Raw genomic sequence first — 16,315 nt, forward strand, 5'->3', positions numbered from 1 at the left:
TGTGTTTTATGAGCAGACCATGAGACGCTCTTGTTGGATCTCCATCAGAACCTTTGGTCAGGTCATTCAGTCTCTTCGAAGCTACATCAAAGACAGTTAAGGGTGGTACTGCAGCAGAGTTAAGATGTTTTTTTTCCACCCTGAGGCTGAGGGAAAAATAGAGAGCCTGATAGGGACCTGTCTCAGCGCCTTCTTTTTAGACCTACCAGTGCTGAGCACCGGCAGGACCCAGATCACTTAAAGCCCTGGGTTTTGTACTTTGAGGATGGCTGATGTTTGGATGTGTTTGCTCCCTTTCTGTGCACCAATCACTTTCTTATTCTTGCCTGGTATTGATGAAGTTTCACTAATTCATGATCTGTAATACTTTACCAGAAAAGTATGTCTTGTTTGTTCAGCAGGGAAAGCATGGTATTAATCTTATCAATTAAAAACTTTACAAGAGCAGAGGCATTTGAGCAGGCAATAGAGGATTTCACTGAGGGATTCATGTGATTTACCTAGAAGTACTCTCATCAAAATTGTAATCTCTCAGAACCCTCAAGGTGCCTTTGTTCTAGTCTGGATATTTAATACTGTGCGTTGCTGTAAATAATGTACATGTTAGGGTTAATCAAATGTGCCCCTGGTGTCTGGTGTGAGAATTATCACACCTGAAAAAATCCAACACTAAAGCCTTTGAAATGTATGAGGTGTGATCATTACCACCTCTCCCGAGTTTGCTCTGGGAGAGGTCATAGGACATAACATGTAGGTTTTGGCCCCTACTACATCAAAATGTGCACGCGCCAGTATTAACCGGACATTTGTCAACTGTTAAATCCTAGAGGTTAAACTGCTGAAAATTAATAGGGGCATGAACTTTATTGCATGCAGTGATTAAAGTAATAAATATTCCAGGTGGGTACACCCTTTATAGATCGCTTTTCCAAGACAAGGTCTGTCAGTGGTGAATATATCAGATGAGAATCACCTGATCACCACCATTTTGATGGTCGGCACGGTTTATGCTAGATGAGATACCGGTGTCTACTACCCTGTACTGAGATGAGGTTTACACCTGTTCTAACATGTTCCACTGCAGAAACTTACTGGACTCAGTGGTGAGCGGGAACTCATTTGCAACCCATCCCTCCGTTTAAGCTCATCACCCCTCCAGGAGAGGGACACTTACAATCATAGATGTGACACTCATCTGTTGATGAACCATGCGCAGTTGTAGATTTGATGGTCCTCGGTGGGAGAGTTATTTAACATTGGGTTATATCTTTTGCTTGCAAATTTCTAGGTCTTGCAGTTCTTTGGAGCTCAGCCTTTTTAATAACCCTACATTTTTACCAGCCGCGGCCTGTGCAGGTAAGAGCAGTGGTGCCGTGTTGAGGAGGGGGGGAATCGACATACTGCCACGAGGGAAAATTAAATAAATAATACATTTCCCGTCGTCGTCTGTCGAAATCCCCCCCACCCGTCCCCACCGCTCTTACCTGCAGAGGCTGTGGCTGATTTTTTTTTTCTTTACAACTTCTCAGAAACTATCCCTTGAACTTAATTTAATACTGCCATGAACCCTATCAGAAATGTATAGCAGCCGTCAGAAGCCAGCTACTCCATCGTAATCTAGTTTGCGCAAACATGGGCATCAAATAGGGGTAGTCGGGAATTGCAGTTACTACTGCTAGCTCATCATCTGGCATCCATGGCACTGGCCTTGCTGCTGCTGCTGTCAGAATCATGAGGTCAGTACCAGGAACAGGAAGTAATCAGTTTCCAGAGCCCTCTCTGCTTTATGTAGTTTTCATTCATGGTCTTCCAACAGCTCCTCAGCAGCAAACAGGAGCCTGTTTAGTAGTAATGATGGGACAAGGAGACACCCTATAATGTAATTGCAGTTGCAAGTCGGCATGATTTTGTTTCCACTGCCCTTTGCATGTTGGTAAAGGGAACTCAATGAGAGCAAACCTGTTGCTTGGCCAAGAGATAGTTCTGGTTTGAATTACTCAATCTGCAGCTTCTTTTGTCCGTCCCCATCTAGTACTAATAGCATTATTACCATGCAGTACAGGACACTGTGTCATGGACAATGCTGGATAAGTATTCCACTCCTGTACCAGTGGTTAATTTGTGAAAAAATAAGTGTCAGGGTTCTCGTCAGGAGGCTGCTTGCACCAGCCCTTTGCCCCTATTAGAGCCACCTATAACCAAACTAACTACTAGCCATGAAACCCTACCAGTGGGGAGAGGATGTGGCATAATGTCCAGAGATGCCGATTTTGGAAATGGGGAACAAGGTTTGAGTCTCGGTGTAGGCTCAACATCGTGCGATTCTGGGTAAATCACTTAACCCCCCCTGTGTCTACAAAAAATTAATGTGTCCTTAACTGGTGCTCATGAAAAGCACTCCAAATCCTTTGGGTTAAGTTCATACTATAAGCGCTGATGTTGACGATTAAGTGCCGGTGCCGAGCACCGGAAACCACCTGCTCAAAAAACACTGCTTGTACCGACTTGAAGAGTAAAATGTGCTCCTGAGACTTTGGTCGGGCCCCTCCCCGTTCTTCTCTTTGCAGGTAACAGCATGGTTCCTTCACAATAATACCAGTAGGAGGATATATCTCACTCACAAAAAGTGGCTTTATTTTCTGCCTGAAAGATCATTGAAGTTGCCCACCATGCATAGACCAAATCTTTTTACATGATGTTCAGGCTCTTTCAAATTGCTGTTTGAGATCTGAGTACTCCAATTGATTATATATACCTCATGGAGACATTGAGCTTCGTGCAATCACTCGCAAGTCTCAAATCTCTCAGAGTGATTCCAAGTGATAATGTAGCAATGTAACTAAGTGAAACTAATGTTCCCTATATTCACATTACTCTATGTTCCATACTGAGATATAATAGGAGCAACACCTCTACGTACGTTTCAGTAATGCCATGCCCATCATGGCGATTTGAGCGTGGGCCAGGCCGAAGTGGGTCAGACAATGATGTATCGTGCAAACGCTATTATGCTGATGTTCCCACCCCACCTGATGGCCCTGCAGGTTGTCCTTGCAATACATAGAGCTGTCAGCACTTTGTGGCACTCGTACCCCCTTGACATGTGGGGCTTATATACAAGCCCCTTGCGCCGCCGGGACATCACTTTTTGCGATGCACCAGTGGCGTATTTTGCTGCCCAATATTTACAAGGACACATAAAGCCACCCTGTATGGCTTTTCTTGTCTTTGTACACACGGCCCATTTTCACGCAGCACTGTGCGTGAAAGGGGCGTGTCATGGGTTTTGCTGTGGGTGTTCCCTCATAATACCAATTGCTTCTGCTGCATTCCCAGATTTAACAACTTTTCGTAAACCTGGGAATGCGTCACAAAGCTACGCCTCCCCAGGGTAGGCATTGTGATGCGTAACAAGGAGACATGTTTCATTTTCTTTTCTGCAGCACACATAGAAAGAGGAAGTCACCTCTTGTGATTGTTTTTATGCAGGAGGGTTGCCCTTCCTACACAAAAACAATCTCCCCTGAAACACAGACACCCTTGCACAATGGTGCAAGGGTGGATGCATTGGCGCATGACAGCCAATTGTGCACCAGCGCAGTGGAAAGCACAGGGATGGACATATTGTTGTAAATATGTTGCATCCCTGTGCTTTGAAAGTGACTCAGTGAGGTGCAGCCAAATGGCTTGCAGTGCTGCGCTGAGTCACTTTCTTGTAGATAAGGCCTGTGGAATCTCTGGGACTCCTCTTCACTGCCATACATACATGACAGAGCTGTGGAATCCCGGGAATGCCACAAGACAGCCCCTCACAATTCAAATCCTGGGAATTCCTTCACCAATACCACACATTACATGCATTACTTGCAATCCCCTGGAGAAGTATTTATATGGACTAATTAGGTATCCTAACTCAGATATGGTGGTAACAGGACCCTTGTCTCCTTCTTTAGAGCTCAGTGAATGTCCAATGGATCCCACTGCATGGCTTTCCATTCCAACACACTCCTACAAGGGTGACAATTGAGACTATTACAGGCCCCATAAGCTATAAGTTTAAGTATAAGTTTAAAACCGTTCTTATAACTTTGGTGCCTGTAAGAGTCTCAATTGTCACTCTTGCAGGAGTGTGTTGGTTAGGAGATGTGTTGGTACTGACATTGGCAGTGCTGTGAGGGGCAATGGGCAGTGCAAGCTTCATCCTATGTCCTTTGAGTGCACAATAGAGCAACCACCTTTACTTATATATATTGCAGTTCATGATTTTGGGAACAGGTAATGGGCGCGATTCACAAAGATTTCGCTATGAATAGGTGTGTCCTACTCATGTACTGCTCCTGGTTTACTAGTGGATTCCAGGAGTTAGGCAGAAGTGCTGCTGGCATTTTCCTGGCTTCCTCCTGGAATTCAGGAGCAAGCTCTGAGTACTACAAGTGTTTGTAAATCAGATCCTGAATATGTATTTATGTTCGTTTCTTTCTGCTTCTCTTACATTGTTCTGTCTTTTTCAAAATCAAGATGTTATTAGCATATGCGTCTTTGGGGTGGGTTGTTGACCCTTTTATCCAACTTGTCACTCTGGATGTGGTTTAATAGGTACAAACTTCACACCGGACCTTCCAATAAGACTCAACGAGGGGGCCCAGCTCGTTGACTTCACCATTTAAAGGAGCTGGCCCTAGAAATAGGCTTAACCCAGCTATGGAGGCAGTGACTGATGGTTATCGTCTTGAGGAAAGTCAGTATTTCCTATATACGGACTTTAAACATTTAATTATGTATACTTCATTAGTTGTGAAACAAATTGGGATGAAGATTCAATGAGAAACAAGATAAAAACTCACAATATGTAACTGGGGAATTTTCTAAATTATTCCCAGGATCAAGAAAACTCCAACGTTATTTTAAAGTCAGTAAACATTTGTTTTTTGGATCTGGCCTTAGAGACAGATTTAGCTGTCACTACAGATGATTGTTTTTCAAACAAATTCATCAGCAATACGCATACAGAGGTCTTTTGGTCAGCCGGCTTCACCTATTGTCATTCACCTTTTTGCCTCCGTCCACCACAGCATACATCATAGGGAAGTGGATCAAACCTCTTTACCGGTTGCCTCCCTTCACTATGAGTGACCGCCAAAGCATGCACACAGTGCTCATATCCACATGCAAAAAACTTTTGTTTCTCTTCAGTAACAAAAGTGGTCTAAAATGCACTTTATGGATTCATTTTAATCTTAACTTTAATTAGAACATTGGTTGTTGGAAGCTCCATTGAAAACAATGGAGTGCCCCGGGCTTATAATGGCTGATTTAAGCCCGGAGCGCCAACATTCCAATGTTTCTTTATTCACAGCTGTGGCTGTGAACAAAGGCTTCAGGGAGCCTGAGGGGATTTCAATCCCCTTGCGCTCCCTTAAGCCTTTGTTTTATTTGTTAGAACATTCTGCCCTCTACTGGCATAATGTTCTAATAGCCTTATAGCCCTTCGTAGCTAGGCTATACCCTCTATAAAAGTTCAGTTCCCTTGTTTAAGGCCGTCGCCTTTGGCTTGGGCCTTTAACGCTGGAGCGCGCCTTTAATAGCCGGTATAGCCCGCTTGGGCAGGATATAAGGCTATAGTACCGGCTATTTATTGTTGCTGCACTTTGGGTGATTTATTTTCAACCGTTCATTTGAAGTTGCTGTTATAAAGTGTGTAAGTGACATTATAGCTGCCATTCATTTTAGTTTTAGGTTGATTGGTGATATATTGTTGTTCTCTTTACAAAAAGTAATAATAAAATGCGTAGCAGAACTGCAAGTTGTGTTATTTAGAAAACATTACTAGTAAAATGACCATATCATTAAGTATTCTTTCATTTACATTTTTTATTTCACTCATATAGAGGCAGCATTTTGGTGGCAGCATGTTTATTTCTTTCTATTTTTTGGTATATTTTTGCAAAAAAAAATATAATAATGATCATTGCACCAGCTTGCTTAGACCAATCCTCTTATCTTTTCCAATGATTGTTAAACTTTTAATATCGAGTCACAGTCTGCTTTCCAATATCATCAGTGGTTATTATTATATATCTTTAATACTAAGTAACTAAGACAGGAATTTCAATTTATATTCCTTTATTTCACTTTTTACTTTTGGTGGTATAATCCTAACTATAATTTAAAATGTAATGTAATCCTTCCGAGCTGTAACTACCTTGTTTTATTTTGCTTGGGATTACTGCAAAATGAGTGAGAACACCTGTATAATATGCCTATGAATTTTCATTTATAAGTCTCAAGAACAAATAGTGTATATTCACGTTATTTAGTTTTTCCTGAATTTACTGGATAATAAGGTTCTGTGTACAATTTTACCAGAGGCATGGCTGCAGAAAAAGTACATGATTGCCCACTCAATTTCTGAAAGCAGCACTTTTCAATTTGGACTATTTGTGCTAGTGTAATTTGAATTTTGTACATCTCTTCCTAAAGCATAAATGACTTTCCTGCTTAAATGGAATCTTAGTTGATTTTGTTTTTACAGGTGGTGTCTGGCAACAGCAGTTGTCCAAAAAACACAGATGACTGTGGGGTTGCCTGACATTGCCTACTGCCCTGGACGTCCAGCGTGATGCCCTCTGTCAGCACCTTCCAATTGGCAGGTACAAGGACATGTCAGGACATTTCTGACAAGTGATATCCATCAACCTGGTGATCTCAACGCCACATGCCTGCTTGTGCAAGGTAGAGGTTGGATAAACGAAGAGTGATGTTTACCTTTGCCTCTCTTTTTAGGTGTAGGGAGTTTAGATGTTTTACGTACTTTTTTTTTTAGCTATGTTTATAATTGTATATATTTGCAGATCGGTGAATACATGTCAGTTATTATTATATGGGTCACATGTATCTTGCATTATGAAAAGGTGACTGTGTTACTGTGTGCCTTGGAGACAGCATTCCTAATGTCTGTCGATATACTAATGTTTGTGTTATGTCCTGTGGTTGCACTTCTTTTATGGGGGGTAGTTTTACATGAGATGTTTTGACTTTGTTGTGGGGTTCTCTGTGCCTCTTATTACATCTACGAAACTTATTTGACGTATGCACTTAATCGTTTCAATTCAGCCAATCATAATTCGACAGTTGCACTGTGTGGATGTGCATGTCTTTCACTTGCATGTCAATGCGTGTGCTTGCGTGTACATGAGGGCATATTTGCCTATTGTTTTTTCCGACTTTCTCACGCATTGTACCCTCAGCATCTTGTCATTTCCTTGCTTTGCTTTCCATGCTGAATTCTCGATCCTCTTTTGCAAAAGTGTTCGCACATTCCCCCACCTGTCAGTCGTGCAATGGCTGTTTCTTTCTTTACAGTTGTATATCAAAATAATATCAGCAGAAATGTCTACCCCCAAATATATCGACTCAAAAGTATTGACTCTCATTATATCTTAATGGTAAGCACATTTAAGGAAGAGAAGATTTACAGCCAGATTCATCAACGGAAAATCGGCTCGCAAAGGGCCAGATTCTGAGAATGTTGCCCTTTGCAAGCGCAATTTTTGCATTTGGGATTCATCATTCCAAATGCAAAAATCGCAAATTGCGAAATCGCTAAATTGCGAGGAATTGCATTTAAGGAATCTCTATTTGAGATGCCTTAAATGCAATTCATGAACCATTTTAGAATTGCGAAATCGCAATTTTTGGGCGCTATTTACCGCGAAGTCTGACTTCGTGGTAAATAGCGAAAACTTAGAAAAATGCACTATAGTGCATTTTTCTAAGTTGTATGTTACACACACACATGTCCTTTGGACATGTGTGTGCGCAACATCAGTCTACATTTTCATTTCAGGGGTGCTACAGGGTGTCCTTTGGACACCCCTGGCACCCTTGAAATCGCATCCTTATTTGCGATGAGCAAATTGCTAATCGCAAATAAGGAATGCGATTAGCAATTTGCTAATCGCAAATAAGGAAGCTGTAGAAATCGCAAATAATATTGCGATTTTTACATGAATCCCGTTTTGCGAGTCTTTAATAGCGATTCCTTAATAATCGCTATTAAGGACTCGCAAAACAGGTCAATGATGAATCTGGGGGTTACTTCTCTAACTCCACGTTTACTCACCATATTGATATAGCGAAAGTTGATAATGTGGATTCCATACATGTGCAGGTTAAAATAAACAAATGTGAGCGAGATTCACTACGTTTTTGCTGTGAGTTGGTGTAAGTTAGTCTTGTTGCACTTGACGTACTCCTGAATGCCAAGGGTAAGCCATCATTACTCCAGGTTTACTTCTGGCTGACTACTGTAGTCCAAGAGTAAGCCAGAGTACTACAAGAGTATGTCATAGAAAAATCTATGTCAATTGGGCTCAAACCTTTTATACTTGTAGGTATCAACTACAGGCCTATCAACCACAGGCTTGCAAAACAGGATTTCCAGAGACGCAGATTCAATAAGTTGAGTTTTCTGTTCATAAACCAGCTTAGTCACGTGAAAAGGTCTGCCATTCATTAAGCAGACTTTTTGCCATAGTACGTATATGTTAATTTCTGGAATCTGTTAGTAATCCAGGTGCAGTAAAAGAGTAAGTCACAACAATATCTTTGTATATATGCCACAGGACATTTTAGCAACACCCATATCTTCATACTCCGCTCACAAGGAATTTGCGGTGACTTACTCTGCTAGCATTCCTTGCTCTCATGAATTCCTGGAATGAGCCAGGAGTAAAACAAGCGTAGTCCTTAAATTCATCTATAATTCTAGAGTACTCCAAGAGTAAGCCACACTTACTGTCAGCAAAATCTTTGTGAATCAGGCCCATTGCTTTTATCACTAGCATATAAACTTAAACACATAGGGCCTGATTCACAAAGGTAAACTTACACTTTTGTGTAAGTTGACAATTGTTTGGTATTCACAAAGGGATTTACAAGTAGTATCTTTACGAGTGCGGAGTGCAGAGTTTCCACACATAAAAATATAGGATAGGTCTATTTTTTGATGTGCGGACACTCTGCACCCATAAAGATACTATTCGTAAATACATTTGTGAATACTAAACAATCTGGTGCCCATCCCACTGTGCAGAAGTTTATGCTATAAACTTCCACAGAGGGGCAATAGACAGTCTTTAAAAAGTCGCATGATAAGGAAAATAGTACACTTGGAAACCTGCTCCAGATGTGGCTTTCCAGACTTACAATTCTGTACTTTCACAAAAAGTGTAGACGTATGATCAGCTTGAGTTGTAGTACTGTGCCATTATTTTTACACTTTGGTATATGAATCACTGGCATAATGACAAGTGAGGGGGCCTCCCTGCACGGTATGTCGAGGGGCCCCCTCCGAGCTCAATCAGAAGCTCACCGGCCAGAGTGCAGTGCCGAGGGGGCCCCTTGGAGCTTGAGGCCCCCCCGCACCGCGGGGGCTGCAGGGGCTTATGTTACGCCCCTGATATGAATTGGGCCATTTAGAGCCCAGTTCACTAATTTGTTTAAGTAGGTCTTATAGTACTCCTGCCTTACTCCTGAATTCCTACTGCTCTAAGTCAGGATTAAGCCTTGCTTCGTAGTATGGACCCTGTCTTCGGTGTGGTTCCTAAGGCCAACCGCACCAAAGAAAGCGTCCATACTACAAAGCATTTTTTGGGTTTCTTTCGCCGCATTCAGGTCACTCAGCAAGCTCTTAAAGCCTCTTATACATCACTGAGTTTAAGTTGAATCTTTTTTGTTCATCTACAGCGATTTGTTCTTGAATATTACGGCGTCCCATCAAGACTTGACATTTGCATATTCAGGTCTTACCAGCACTGTACTTCTAAGCAGTAGTATTCCATCAATGAGGTTGGCCCCTGAAGAAGGGACTGCTATGTCCCGAAATGCATCGGGCATTCACAAGATTGTTGTACAATAATCATTATGTGCTGTATATTGTACAGTAGTATTGATGAAATAACAAGTGTTAACTGTATAATGCTCATTTAAGTTTCTGTTATATTGTATTACATTGTCAAATACTAATCCAATAATATTTCAACTGGAACAAATGGCACAGTGTTGAGTATTATTATTATTATTTTGATCAGGTTCACTTTGAACAAAAAGTTAGGGTTTGTTAATAACCCAGTGAATAGTGCACAGTGCACACAAGTTACCTAACTTGTAATAGAATCCTTTTGATTAGACACTTGGTCAGACAGAAAGTGTAGCGCTGTAGCACCACTAATAATCAGCTGGATTCAAAATAGAGTGACTAAATAGGTATAAACGGTGGGCTCTTCCAACCCCTCACTTGCTCTAAGAGTAAGCCCCACATATTCAGAGCAAAATCTGAAACGCATTAACCGGGCATTAATCAAAAACATTTTCTTGTGACTTTTGTACTCTGCTCCTCAAATTCATATATAAACCAGGAATGCTATGAAAGTAAGTCACACACTGACTGCAAAATCTTTGTAAATTTGCTCCCATGGAACCCAATTAATGCGGGTCCGAATTCACAAAGATTTTACTATGAGTAGGTGTGTTTTACTCTTGTGGTACTCCTGGGTTACTTATGAATTTGAAGAGTAAGGCAAGAGTACTTCTGGCTTACTCCTGAAATTCTTCATTAAACCAGAAGTGCTGCAAGAGTAAGTCACATGAAGCTCTTTCGTGATCCGGCCCCTGTAGGCTTTTTAAAGGGATTGCAGAGGAGGACACTGAGCTCTAGAAAGATTTTGTCAAAGTATTCAGGACCAAACATTAGGCCAGCTGCTACACCTAGAAACTTGTTCTCCTTTCAGTGCTTTTTGGGAGTTTTACCATATAAGCAGGATCAGAGGAATGTCATTCTTAAAGAAATGAATTTCACAAACTGACTTCTGCCCAATAAGCAAGAGTGGTGCCAGAGGAAACACTTTCTACTTTAGGAAGGTTAGACGGGTGTGTGAGGCTTGTGGAGATAAAGTCATGTCTATGTGTGGGAGACATCCTGGAGATAGCCAGATCCCTTTTAATAATGATTCATAAAACTGAAACTAAAATATCTGAGTATGTATGTCTACTTCTGTGTCATGTTTGCCAATGGGTGGGATGGGTTGAGGTGTGTGTTGAAGACCACATCATCATCATATATAACAATTGGATCATCATCTGACTGTAATCTAGAAGTATTGGACGAAATGTTCTCCAACATCAAACATTTTGTGACTAGGAATGAATCCCCCCCTTCCAAGGCTGTCCGAGCTCTTCAGGCAACCCACAGGGAACCCAAGCAAAGTCTTTTTATGAAAAACGTGAAGCTCAAATTGCTGGGAAAATTCTTGAGTAATAAAGTTACAAATACATAAAGTAAGACAACAAACTCTTATAAAAGTTTTATTTGTTCAAGCTATGTAATATCTCCCATTTTCAAAACAATGATGAGATTTTTTCTGTCGTACAACAGCTTGCACTTGTTCCACCCCTCTATGGCAAGTTGGCGTGCAAATTCGATGAGGCCTGACGTGTACTAACATAGTCATAGAAAAAGAAGACAGGATTCCCGAAAACACCTATTCTGTTTGTGTAGGTGCGCAACCTGAAAACAACTGAATCCTGAATATCAAGGCCTGCAAATATAGGGGACAACATTTCAAGTTCAGAATATCAAAAGGTAGGCAAGTAGAGATTTGATATACCTAACTCCACATATGCAACTTGGTAATATACATGTATCTTCAAGGTAAGTAGATCGGGAGTTAGGAATAGTAAATCTATACTTCCCTTCATGCACTTACCTTTCAATATTTTGGCCCTCGATATTCTGTCCACAATATTCTTGCAAGTCGATATTCTTGGACTCGCTGTTCAGAAGTACAACCACGTGTATGCCGCGGTCAGTAACGTGATCATGTACGGTCCATGAAAGCTGTCAGGAGGCACACTGGCTGTGCATCACACATTAGGTGGCACACACGCTGTGCGCCCCACAAAACACGTCTCTATAGCAGAGCCGGACTGAGAACCAAAACCGGCCCTGGCAAAGTGCTAGGCCGGCCCCCCACCCCCGAGGGGGTATGGGGGTGCGACCGCGCTCTTTGCCAGGGCCGGTTTTCAGCCGATTTTGTTACAGGGCCGTTTTTGCAGCAACGCTGCAAAAACGGCCCTGTAACAAAAAACGGCCCCCAGTGGCCCAAAACCGGCCCCCTCCCTTGCGGCGCACCGGGGGATTGCCCGGTGCCCGCAACGGCCAGTCCGGGCCTACTCTACAGAGGTGTGAACAGGGGCCCGGGGGTCCATCAGGCATCAGTTTGCATCTGTGTACAATCACACACTGCACACAGCTGCTCCCTAATTTCCCTTTAGTATTAGGTGTATTGAAAAGCAGAACAGCAGCTTCAAACAGCCGGGACCGCCTTACTCTAAAATATTGTTCTCCTTGCAGGCACTGTGAACAGCACATTTGCTGTAATTGGGTGCACTCTGCCCAGGTACACCCAGTTAAAAGTCAGCAATGGTGAAGAGTGACACAGTGTGCCCAATCTGTGATATAACCCCAGGTGTCACAGAACAATTATTGATGCACAGAAGTCAGCTACCTCTTCTGGTTCACCTGTCAGGTAGGTTGAATTCCGGGTGTCAGGTAGGTTGAATTCCGGGTGTCATGTTTATATTGTGACATGTGACATAAACTCAAAAGAATTAATACGAAAAAAGTGACCTGTAAATATTATGCTGTTAGGACCCATCCACAATAGAATTTATTATAAATAGAGGCCATTCTGCTCACAGCAATAGCTTTTCACAAAAAATGTATTTACTAGCAGTTCTCCAACACAGTACCCTGCTCTAGTTTGGAACAAGTAGGTATGATCAAATAGCCACATTTTTATAGTTCCGGTCAGAAGTATTCCAGCAGGGTATACACAGTTAGAAATAATCTTGGAAGGATTTTATCCATCTGCTGGAAATAAGATATCCACCCTGGCATTGCAGTCTGTTTGGAATAATGTGAATTAAACTATGCAGCTTCTGTTTAAAACTGACAGTTTCACTTGCTCCATTGAAACAAGAAACTTTTTTGGAACGGGCAAATGCATGGATTTTGCTGCATACCACTGGGATGGAATTTCAATTTGGTAAAATGTAGCTGAAGGACATAACTTAAAAATATTTCACAAATTTGCAAGACAGATATTTTTAACTCCAGATAGTTGGCTTAAGTAGTTTAGCTGGTGGATCACCTCAACTATTTCCAACAGACACTATTACATTTTCTGCCAAAGCACTGATATTTTCCTGCTAACCCAAGATGCAGATGAAGCTCAAAGGCCATATTTTGGGCAGGTCAAAAGTACAATTCCTATTTCAATAAAGAACCTACCAGGCGAGTTGCAGTCACATTGCAGTCCTAGGGGCCAGACAGAGAAAAATACATATGTCAGAATATATACCTCTTCTAGTGTTTAATTGATACACTAATCAGTACCAGTGCTCAGTGTTTGGGTCAGAAGCCCAAAGTCACCAGTGTAGAATGTTAGGAGTGCTGGATAACAAGGAGGTGTACATTTGATATCACCTCATGCCTGTTTCATCCACCACCAGACACTCTCTGCCTATTTATCCAACTCTATCATATTCCTTTTCAACCTTGATTTTCCTCTTTTTTTTCCCATCTTTCTCCTACTCCTTCTTTTCCACTTTTGTGTTTTTCTCTCACTTGCTCTGGGTCAAAGTCTGATGAGGAGACATAATGCTGGTCCCCAAGAATGAATGCCAGTGCGCCCCACCTGCAACCACAGTCTCAAACTAATCACTGCCCTTTTTGTCATCTTGGACAGTATCCAGGCCTATGGCTACTCTACTGCCCACCGCCCACCCCCGGTGAAATTGGGCTCTTGAACCCTTTGGTTTAAAATTGATCAGATATCTATGCTGGTTGGTCATAGGGAAAGGGGCCCAAACCAAGAGTGAAATGTACAATGTACATTGTCTTCAAATGTTTCAGTGTTTTTTGCCATTCTGTATGTCACTAAAACTCTGAGTAATATTCTAGTGTACCACTTTCACTGACTGCAGTAATTAATCACTGTCTACCGTAATGATCAGGGTAAATGAAGTCAGTGTTTCTTTAGCACAATAAATACTTGAATTTAGGCACTAGTCATTTGATTTGATTTGATTATTCAATTTATAGAGCGCAACAAATGCCCGGAGGCGTCTTGGCGCTAAGGACTCAAGGAGCGTGAAGCTAGAGTGTAATGAACTAGATATCAGTTTGGAACAACTACGTTTTTACTTTTTTCCTAAATGCTGGAAGATCTAAGCTATTTTTGATTGTGAGCAAAAGGTGATTCAAAAATTTGGCGGCTCCCAACAAGAAGCTCCTTCCTCCCCATCGAACCTGCTTAAACCTGGGCAGGTGCAGCAGTCTATGTTGTGCAGATCTAAGATTCCTGGACGGTGCATAGTATTTAAGTGCCTTGAATGTGATACAAAGAGTCTTAAAAACACTTTAACCACTTTAAGCTTTTCTTTCGATGGTTGTTTTCCTACCCAGGCTTAAATAAGGGTGGGAGGTAGAATTAGTGGAAGGAGGGAAGGTGGAGACTATTTACACATTCTAGAATTCTAACTAGCAAATATAACAAATCTTTCCACACACAGCATGAGGACAGTCCTTTCTGTAGAATTAAAGCCCTATGTGGAATTCTTCCAGGTAAACGAGCCCTGAAGTATGGTAGGAAGTACTGCTTACTTTTTTGAGTTACCAATGAAGATGGAGAGTATGCACTTTGCAGCAGTGTGCTGGTAACAAACTATGATTTCAGGCAGGCCACAAACCCATGTCCTAGAAACATGTTGCCATCTTGGATTATTGGATAATACTCCTTGTGGTTTATGGCCTCCTTTGTCAGGCAAGCATACTACAATGTTGCTGCAGCCAGTGCCTCACTAAATGGATTCAGAATTTTCTCTCAGACACATTACTTCCCAAATAATTGCCTGAGTGGACAATTGGGTTACAGAGAAGTATCCTGAAGTCGTGGTGTTGCTGCAGACAAACTTGAACTATTGTCTTGAACATTTATCTGAACTGCTAACACTGGTTTATAGTTTACAACAATGAGAATTCTTAAGGTGCATTATTGCATATGTAATTATGAACATATTTGTACACGGGATTAGAGTCTCATTAAGCATATACAATTTTTAAGAATAGGGAACAAGAAGATTTTAGCAATGTTGGTTATTTTGCAGTTCAATCAAGTAGAAATTGTAGTAAAAGTAGAGCACATGTATATTTTAGATACTTATTTTTGTATGTTTTAGTTTTCAAGAATTGCGAATTTCGTAACAGAATAAAGACAGTTGGTAATACAGAAACATTGCTCAGTTATACCCATTTGTAATTGGAATTATACTTAGTCTCTAAATGACAAATCTCTTAAAATATCTCTTGTAGGGTTTCGCAACGATTCAAGTGAAGTTACGAGAAGGTAGTGGTGGAGTCCCATGTCTCTGCTTTCTCTCTTTTCCTATTCCTTTCCTTGCTTCTACCACTGGAACTCATATTCCTGTATATGTGGCCACAGGCGAAGGTGGTGGGAGATTTTAAAAGAGCATTGCTCCCACTGGATCCGGTATACTACATTCACGCAGCCTGACAACCAGTCCACCTACCTCCTTCCTGTAACCTCTATTCCAGTGTCCATTAACATCTTCATTTAAGCCACCTAGGTGCATCACTGCACGCATTAGTGGCCACATACAGCTGGCTTTTTTTTTGTTTCAGAGGATTCCTCACACGAACATCACTCTGAATACAATTTAGTTCCGCTGGTAACCCATTCTCTCAGTTCATCAAAAGAATTCGGTTCCTTTCTATTAGGTTGGTAACTTCTGTGTATCATTAATTGTTCTGTGACACCTGGCGCTATATTACAGATTAGGCACACTGTTCCACTCAGGGTTGGATTGGGATTAAAAATCGGCCTGGACAAATTTAGGGGCATATCAGCAAGGGCCGGAGTTAAAATTATCGGCGCTTCAGCATCCATTTTCGGACGAAAATCGGTGATAATTTTAACGCCCTATCAGCAAGGACACGCTAACGCGTGAATCCATGCTTCTTTGCCCTTTCCCTTAACGCCCAGCTTTGCATCTCTAATGAGATGCAAAGTGGGCGTTCCTCCCCAGAATAACGGGAGAAATGTGGCTAAACGATAACCTTTGTATCGCTACTTTCTTTACGCCTGCTTTGAAACTGACTTAGCCATTATATCCTATGGAATGTGGATATCATGGCTAAGTATGTGTAGCCCTATCAGCAAGCTATCGCCGAAAG

The 16,315-nt window shown here is 41.6% G+C and overlaps 1 protein-coding gene across 1 annotated transcript in view; it reads right to left on the reverse strand.

Annotated features, from left to right (window-relative positions):
* Window positions 1-16,315, reverse strand: part of BMP6 (bone morphogenetic protein 6) — a 519,633-nt gene that overhangs the window by 166,072 nt on the left and 337,246 nt on the right. The gene's annotated exons all lie outside the window — the stretch shown is intronic.

This window comes from Lissotriton helveticus, chromosome 4_1, assembly GCF_964261635.1.
Source record: "Lissotriton helveticus chromosome 4_1, aLisHel1.1, whole genome shotgun sequence".
Lineage (NCBI taxonomy): Eukaryota > Metazoa > Chordata > Amphibia > Caudata > Salamandridae > Lissotriton > Lissotriton helveticus.